Below are 9,013 nucleotides of genomic sequence, written 5' to 3' on the forward strand. Positions count from 1 at the left end.
AAAGGTTGGGAGGTTTTCTAGTTTCTCCACTGGGAGTAGAAACCTATCCAACTCTGTCTATTATTTTTTATTTCCTTCCCTAAAGGCTATGCTCAAGACCAACACTTGATGATCTCCAAATCTCTCAAGATTGTACTCTCTATAATTCTACTATAATGAAATTTCTCTTACTTACAAAAAAAAAATTGTATCTTTACTTATGTTAAGAGATTTATATCAATAATCCATTATATTTATAACATGTACTATTGAAGCGTATAACTAAATAGAATTCAATAAATAGTTGCATGTCTTGTTGGCTTCTATGAGATTATATCAATTACGAATAATATATTTAAAATTTGAAATTAAAAATGTTAATATGGATGGGAAAATCAAATGTCATATTATGGTGCAAAAAGTTTAAAGGCATCCATTTATGGCTCATATCTTGAATGAGCTTGAATAGTCCACTTAATATTGATTATCAATTAATTATTCCATGTTTTATTAGGAAAATAATTTTCTTTTACATCAAATTTTATTTCGAGAACAACAATGTCACATTTATGTACTGATATCATACCACATGTTAGGTCAATAAATATGTCAATAAACGACTTCCTAAGTTATTGCCTTATATGAGATGATTTCGTATATAATTAATTGATTTAAGAATACATAGTTATAAAAATCATGGATTGAAAATCAAATAGACCACATATGTTATGAAACCAGCTCAAGAAAAGATAGAAAAGATAGATCAACGCCTTAGAATTCAGCCTCTTCGAGGGGGAAACCTCCTTTACATTACATAAATGAACAATTCTTGGATTATACAATTGACAAAACCTCCTTTTTATATATAGGAGTCTAAGGAGTCACAATATAATCCAGCCGACCTAACAATAATAATATAAAGCCACAAAAATAACAATAGATGGATTCTATGGGGCACATAAATAACAACATGGGGGTAATAGGGGCACAACAATATAAATAAGGGGTATAACTACAATAGTAATGGGGTAATCACTAGTATTATAGGGACCCAACATGCCCCTCTCCTTCAAAAAAGTGTTGTCCTCAATGCTTGAGTAGTTCTGGATACTTCTACATAAAATTATCATCCTTCCATGTGGAATCTTCAGCGGATAAGTTCTTCCACTTGATAAGATACTCTGAAATTGATCGATTTCGTAGCTGTCGAGTTCTTGTTTCTGTGACTGCTTCCGGTTCCAATATAATTTTTCCTTACTCGTCAAGTTCTGCCAATATTGTTTGAACTGGGAGCTTGTCGCCTATAACCTTCTTTAAACATGAAACATGGAAAACTGGGTGCAACCGAGAAGCTGCAGGAAGCTCCAATTTGTATGTCATAGTACCAATCTTTTGCAACACCTTGTACGGACCATAATTCTTTGGTGATAATTTATTATTCTTCTTAGCTTGCTTTAGGGACATTTGCTTATATGGTTGTAGCCGTAGGAATACCCAATCACCTACATCAAAACTTCTTTCACTGCGATGTTGATATGCCTGTTGTTTCATTCTATTTTGTGCCAACACGAGGTTATCCTTTAAGAGTTGGAGGACTTGTTGTTGATGTTCGATGTGATGTTCCACTGCCTGAACCTTATAATTTTCTCTTAAATATAATGTGATGGATGGTGGTTGATACCCATAAAGTGCCATAAATGGGGTCATTTTTGTTGCTGTATGGAAGGAAGTGTTATACCACCATTCAGCCAGAGGCAACCATTTGACCCATTGTGTCTGTTTATCAGATACAAAGCAACGAAGATATCCTTCCAAACATTTGTTTACTATCTTAGTTTTCCCATCAGATTGAGGATGATAAGATGAGCTATGAGCTAACTGAGTACCAAGACAAGAAAATAATTCTGTCCAAAAATTTCCAGTGAAAATGGGATCTCTGTCACTTACAATAATCTTTGGGTTTTCATGTAGCTTTTGAATTGTTTCCATAAATGCAATAGAAACTGTACTAGCTTTAAATGGATGTGATAATGCACAAAAGTGTGCATACTTGATAAGTCTATCAACTACCACCATGATGACACTCTTTCCCTCAGACTTGGGTAAACCTGTGATAAAATCCATTGAAACCTCCTCCCAACGTTGGCTTGGAATGGATAAAGGTTGTAATAGACCTGGTGTCTTAATTGTTTCAACTTTATTTTGTTGGCAAACCAAACATTCCGCCACAAACTTTTGAATATCTGATTTAAGGCCATCCCAAAAAAATTCCTTCTTAACCCTGTGGTAAGTTTTTAAAAATCCTGAGTGCCCTCCTAAGAGAGAAGTGTGCAATTCCATAAGAATCTTTTGTTTTAGCTGGGAATTCTTACAGAGGTATAAGCGATCTTTGTACCATAATGAATCATTTTTCCAGCTAAATGTATCAGACGTACTGGAATCTTGTTGTAGCTTTCAAATAAGTGCCCACACTTCTTCATCATTCTTCCATTCCACCCTTGCTTCATTTATCCAATCTGGTTGGATAATAGAAATGGCGTACAACAATGCTTCCACATCCTCATCCTTTCTTGAGAGTGCATCTGCCACCACATTTTGCTTCCCTTTTTTGTAGATGATTTCAAAGTCATAACCCAACATCTTTGTGACCCACTTTTGTTGCTCTTCAGAGGATAATATTTGTTCTAAAAAGTATTTAATGCTATCATGATCCGTTTTTACCTTGAAGTGTCTTCCCATTAGGTAGGGTCACCATTTCTTAAGTGCATGGAGTATTGCCAACATTTCCTTCTCATAAATAGCTTTGCTTAAAAACTTTCCCTTGATTGGACGACTTTCAAAAGCAATGGGTCTTTCATCTTGCATTAGAACAACACCAATTCCATTTCCTGAAGCATCACATTCCACAATAAAGGTTTTTGTGAAGTCTGGTGTAGCTAAGACCGGTTCTTGGCACATTGCCTCTTTAAGATGTTCAAAGGCCTTTGTTGCTTCCGGAGTCCATGAAAATGCATCTTTCTTCAATAATGTTGTTAGAGGTGCTGCTATTCTCCCATAATTCTTAACAAACTTGTGATAATATCCTGTCAACGCAAGAAATCCTCGCAGATGCTTTATGGATGTGGGGATTTTCCATTCGTTAATGGCTTTAATTTTGCTAGGGTCTACCTTAACTCCTTCATGAGATACAATATGACCCAAATATTCCACCTCCTGGACTCCAAAGAAACATTTGGATCTTTTTGCATATAATTTTTTCTCCTCCAATAGTTGTAGCACCCTGTCAACATGTTCAACATGATCCTTCCAAAACTTGCTGTAGATTAGTATATCATCAAAAAATACTAACACAAATTTTCTAAGGAATGGTTTGAAAATTGAATTCATCAAACCTTGAAATGTTGAAGGTGCATTAGTAAGGCCAAAAGGCATGACCAAAAATTCATAATGACCCTCATGAGTTCTAAATGCCGTTTTCGGAATGTCTTCAATCTTCATTCTGATTTGATGATATCCCGAACGAAGATCCAACTTGGTGAAGTAAATTGATCCATGCAATTCATCCAGTAATTCATCAATGACAGGAATGGGGAACTTATCTTTAATAGTGAGCTTGTTGAGCTCCCTATAATCTGGACACATGCGCCATGATCCATCCTTCTTGTGCACCAATACTACTGGAGCAGAGAAAGAACTTTGACTTGGTTTAATTATACCAGCCTCTAGGATTTCTGCAACCATACGTTCAATTTCACTTTTTTGGACATAGGGATATCTGTACGGCCTGATGTTTGGAGGAACACTTCCTGGAATCAGATGAATAGCATGATCATGATCACGCATAGGTGGGAGACCTTTGGGAGTCTCAAATACCTTGGAATGATTGTCCAAGACTTTTTGGAGATCTGGAGAAATAGATGATTCCGATGTGGAAACATCTAGCGAACATAATTGTGAAATTACACCTCTTTGCTCCTTTTTTAGAAGCGTTGTCATACCATTAGAGCTGATTATCTTTCTTGGTTTCCCTGCAATACCCATTAATTCAACTTCCTTTCCTTCCGTAGAAAATTTGATGAAAAGCTCTAGAAAATTAAAAGCTATTGTACCCAAGGATTGTAGCCATTGGACTCCTAGTACAACATCAGCGCCTCCCATTGGAATGGAAAGCATTGGGCTAGTCAATACATATTCTCCCATGGATAGCTTGATATTATGGCACCTTCCAGAGCAATTTATTGTTCCTCCATTTGCAATCATCACTTGACACTCTGGTGCTGGATATAGGAAGCAATTCAATTTTTTTGCTACCCTACAATGAATAAAATTGTGGGTGCTTCCTGAATCAATCAACACTATTACCTTTTTCTTCTTGATTTGTCCTTCTATCTTGATGGTTTGAGGAGTGGTAATTCCCGCCAATGCATTAAAAGATATGGTAGGATTTATTTGTTCTTCATCTAGGCTTTGTTCCTGGAGTATATCTTCTTCTTTTGACCTTTCTTGCTCCTTTTCTTCTTCCTCTTCACAATCTATGTAGAAATAATTTCTTCTCTGCACACTTATGACCTTTAGTGTATTTTCTATCACAACTGTAACAAAGCCCTTTTTCTCTTTTTTCTTCCAATTGTTGTGGTGTCAACCTTATAGGTTGTGGAAGACTAGGGGCAACAACACTTCCATCTTTATAGTTGTGAGTGGTATGCTTCCTGGTTGCCATAATTTTTCTTTCCATTTTTCTTGCTAACCTGAATGCCTTCTCTAATGAATCAGGTTCCCAAAGGCGAACATCATGTTGGATATTATCCTTTAAAGACCCTATGAACACATCAATCCTATGCTCCTATGGAATATCTTTTACCCTTATGTTCAATTTTTGGAACTCCTCAATGTGCTCCATTACTGAACCCTTTTGTTTGATACTTATCAATTGGCTAAAAAAAAGTGTTGCTTTTTGTATCTTCATAATATGCTATCAATTCTTCCGTAAAAATTGCCCAAGTGATAAATTGTTGACGAGAGCAAAGCCATTGATACCATACAAACTGATTTGGTTCCAAATATACAGTTTCCATACGGACCTTTTGTGTGTTTTGCACATTATTGAGATCGAAGAACTGCTCCATCTGTAATATCCATGTGGCGGGATCCTTGCCATCAAACTTCCTCATATCGATTTTTGGAATGTGGTGGGTCTTCGATCCAACATTAGAGTCTATGGAATCATGATTAACATTACTTTTTTTCACATCATGAGTTTCCTTTACAACCTTTTCACCATTAGTAAGTATTTCTTGTAGAAATTTGGTCAAATCTGTCTTCAAATCTGCCATGTCTGTTTTCAAATCTGTCTTCAAATATGCCATGTCTCTCTTCAAATATATCTTCGAATCATTCATCTTAGCTTCCATGCCCTTTATCTTAGATTCCACGCCATTTATCTTAGATTCCACGCCATTTATCTTAGCTTCTGTTAGCTTTTGTGAGCGTGACATTTGTTGCACTTGTTCTTGTAATTTTGATATATCATGTAGCATTTCTTCCTCTTCTTCATGAGTCATGCTAGAGCTTTTAGGTTCCTTACTAGGTGTTTTCATTTTCTTTCCTCGGGGCATCAGTTAACGATAATAATGCTTTACTATGCCCTTTGAATTCCGTTAAACCAAGCTTACACAAAAATTTAAAAAAACAACTACACACCTTTTTTCTCTTTATAGAAGCCTGATATTGAATCTGATGTATCTTTGTAATTTTTGATCATCCAGTTCTGAAGTTGCGACCTGTAGTAGCCTTTTGCATCCTCTTTCCAATGCCACAAGTCTGACCGAAATTGGATTCTCCAAGGAAGAGTTATGTGAAATCTCCCACAGTGACTTGCTTTTAGACTAGTTCAGTAGAGCGAACTTGTATGGCGTGCCACGAGTCACTGTTTCAACCTTTGGATCTGAAACACGCATACAAGAAACTACAGTCCATCCTCTTTCTGTACCTTCTTACGAAATTTCAATTCAATCCCCAGAGAGAAAGTTATGATGATTTTCCCCAGGTCACCTGTTTTGAATGTAATTCAGGAGTCTGCAAAAAGACCAACTTCTTCAGATCATATCTCCGCAAATATCGTGCAAAAAGTTCTGAAATTAGGACCCAAGGTTCAACGTGATTTCTTATCAAATGGGTTTTTTTTTCGACTTCTGAAACATCACACAAAAAACGTTATAGCGAAAATTCCACGATGACCTGTTTGGAGCAACGAAACCCTAGAATCCAAAGCTCTGATACCAAATGTTATGAAACCAGCTCAAGAAAAGATAGAAAAGATAGATCAACGTCTTAGAATTCAGCCTCTTCGAGGGGGCAACCTCCTTTACATTACATAAATGAACAATTCTTGGATTATACAATTGACAAAACCTCCTTTCTATATATAGGAGTCTAAGGAGTCACAATATAATCCAGCCGACCTAACAATAATAATATAAAGCCACAAAAATAACAATAGAGGGATTCTATGGGGCACATAAATAACAACATGGGGGTAATAGGGGCACAACAATATAAATAAGGGGTATAACTACAATAGTATGGGGTAATCACTAGTATTATAGGGACCCAACAACATATAAATCATTATCAATTAATTCTAATTTGTTTTGTAAAATATATGTCTTTACTTAAAAAGGGAAAAAGGAAAAATTGTTATGCTTTGCTCCCTAATACCCTAGTTGTCTGCTACTCTCTTCTCACAATTTCTAGCTTGGAGGGGGCTCCTCCCTCTTTGATCAAAAAAATAGTGTCCTTCCAAGCATTGATCAACTCCCTCTCAACGAAGCAGTAGTCCAAGGAAAATCCATTGAAGTTTATCACGTGAATGGAGGAAATTGTGTTGGTGGCGATGCCTTCGATTTTCTGTCACTCAACTTTGGCATATACAGATCGTGCTCTTGTGGGGAAGCTCACTGGGATGTGACCTTCCCCCAAATAAATCGAATCATGGATGGATAAGTATTGGACGGAAAAAATTAAGGTCGATCTAGGTGTTTAAGTCAACAGAAATGGCTTCTTTGCCTTTCTATTCAAGTTTAAGGAGGATAAGGAAGTAATTTTTAGAAATGGCCACTATTTCGAAAGAAATAGGGGAATGTATATCAACAGATGATCCCTAGAATTTGATCCAATACAAGACATTCCCAATGATTTCCATATGTGGGTTAAGCTTCCTCGCCTCCTGTTTTCTTGTTGGAGAGATGATTATCTTCATGACATCGACAACGGTGTAGGAAAATATATTAACAAAGTCAAACCAAAGGGATAACATTTCACCTATGCCAATATCTATGTAGAGGTTCATTTGGAGAAGGGGTTACCTATATATAGTTTTCTCATGATGGTAGGATCGAAGCATTGTCAAATTTTTTACTATGAGCAACTCCCCTTCAAATGCATGGTTAACCATGAGTTTGGTCATTTTTCCAAGGAAAACAGTTTGAATAGTGGTAGACTCAGAAAAAAGGAGGAAATAAGAAATGATTGACAAATAATAAGAAGACAAATTAGAACAATAATGCTCCATCTTCCTCTATGAATCCTTTTAAGGATTTACAATCTCTAGAAGCCTCTCAGTTGGAATATTTGGCTCAAGATCTCCTTCTAGAGCATGCAGAGGAGTGCGTTGTAGAATACACTCTTGAAGATGGATAAATCAATGAGTTAATAAAGGAGACCAAGCCTATTGAGATCCAACCTTAGTCGAGACATACAACACCCAATGTGGAGGGTGGACCAATCATTTTCCAAATGGCCCAGCTGGTGTCCCATGTAAAAGGTGCTCAATATTTTAAGAAGGCCCAAGGAAAATGATAACTAGGAATATGATGCAAACATAGGGAGGAAATGAGGAAGTCAATAGCCAAGAAAATGGGAGTAATATTAAGAAGAATGGAAGACACTCCAAGAAGGAGATTAGGGAAACTAAAGCCGAACAAAACTAAAAGTTGGGAAATAAATTTCAAATCTCAGATCTGTTAAAATATTATGGAAATAAGAGGGTGACCCCAAGTCTATTTTTCCTCCTAAATGATGAAGTTAATTTCTTGGAATATAAGGGGATTGGGAGGCCCGTCGAGCCCTCTCGGTTGAAGTTCTGATCAATCTAGAAAATCCCTCAATCTTCTTTCTGCAAGAAACGAAATTTGAAGAATATGAACTATTGAAGGTGGCCAAGATATTTTGGATGGATAATGAAGGAGTAAGACAGAGCTCATGGGGAGCTTTAGGGGGTTTGGGTATTTTTGGAACATATGGTAATTCAAACTAGTATAATGCATGAAAAATCCAAATTGGATAGTGGTAAATTTTGGAAAAGAAGGAATCAAATGAAAGGTTTAAAGTAATAAATGTCTATGCCCCTTTCACGTATGGGGAGAAGCCACACTTATGGGACAAGCCCTTGTCACTAAAAAATAACAACTAGAACCATAGTTGTGTTGTAGGTGGAGACTTTAATACTACATTTCTCTATTTTCAATGAAAATGTGTGAACATAGTGCATGACCCTTTTAGGGAAAGCATGTAGGATATCATCATATAGTGGGATACAATCGATTCCAAGCCACATAAAGGGAAGTTCACCTGGTCAAATAGAAGATCTAGAGTGGGGAATGTTGCAGCTAAACTAGATCAGTTTCTAATACATAGTTCATGGATCCTTTAGGGATTGGATACCTTCTCTTCCATCCTAACCTCAGGTGAGTCTGATCACCAACAAAACTCACTAATAATGGAGGAAAAGGAATACCTAGGGATTATTCCCTTTTGATTTAACCTGGGTTGGGTGTTAGAGGAGGGGGTTAGGGATCTGATATCATAGGCATGGAGAGTATATGTTTCTGGATCCTCAGCCTTCATCTTGGAATCCAAAATAAAGTCGATGAGGCAAGCTTTGTGAAAATGGGCAAAGGAGGTGTATGTTTTTCTAGACATGAGAAGAGCATATTTGATCAAATAATTGGAGCAACATATCATTTTAATGGAAAAT

Source organism: Pinus tabuliformis, chromosome 4_1 (genome assembly GCF_031772625.1).
Source record: "Pinus tabuliformis cultivar Carrire ecotype Pingquan chromosome 4_1, CPIR1, whole genome shotgun sequence".
NCBI lineage: Eukaryota > Viridiplantae > Streptophyta > Pinopsida > Pinales > Pinaceae > Pinus > Pinus tabuliformis.